This window comes from Zophobas morio, unplaced genomic scaffold, assembly GCF_036711695.1.
Source record: "Zophobas morio isolate AGI-343-1 ecotype UQ-CSIRO unplaced genomic scaffold, CSIRO_AGI_Zmor_V1 ptg000006l, whole genome shotgun sequence".
Lineage (NCBI taxonomy): Eukaryota > Metazoa > Arthropoda > Insecta > Coleoptera > Tenebrionidae > Zophobas > Zophobas morio.
Window position 1 is genome coordinate 8,934,587 of NW_026972111.1, and position 659 is coordinate 8,935,245.

The following is a 659-nucleotide window of genomic DNA, read 5'->3' on the forward strand; positions in this document are numbered from 1 at the left end:
CATGACGAGAAGGTAAAAAATTTTACTTTTTATAGCAAACTTACATAAATAATTGTATTATTGTAGATATTGTATAATTTGTGGCAACACCAAAGAAGATGCGAAGGCACTGCATTGTTTTCCTCGATCGTTTGTTAGGTGAGTTTACAAACGTTTATATTTAATTTTCAAGTACGACATAGTATTAGTTATTGTATTTAACGTAAATTTATTTTATTTTTTAGATTACGTGAATGGGGAGAAGCACTGAGGATTGGCAGCATCGAGAAGAAAGTAAAAAAACATTGGCGAATTTGTAGTGTCCATTTCTCAAAAAATTGTTACGCCAATGATTGGTCAATGATTTTAAATAGAAATGCAGTACCTTCGCAGAAGAGTCAAACGACTGAGACTGAGGTAAATAATTAAAAAAAAACAAATAATAATTGTTGTGTGAAATTTGCTTTGCTTCATTTTGTATTAAATATTCATCTTTTTTAGAACATTCAAGATAATGTGGTACAACCACCAACTGTACCACCAGTTCTTCCGATCGAACAAACAGTACAAACTGATGGTTTCTTTGTATGCAATAATCATTAATAATTTTGTTTCAGGTTACAAATGAAGACTCGAATCCTTAATATGTTGCGTAGCATTGTTATTACTACTTGGATTTG

General features: G+C 30.8%; 1 long non-coding RNA gene across 1 annotated transcript; it reads left to right on the forward strand.

Moving 5' to 3' along the window:
* The first annotated feature begins 343 nt into the window (after positions 1 to 343).
* Positions 344 to 659, forward strand: LOC135123175 (uncharacterized). The gene is made up of 3 exons (XR_010279574.1): positions 344 to 396; positions 481 to 543; positions 597 to 659. It is a non-coding gene; the product is annotated as an uncharacterized LOC135123175 (long non-coding RNA).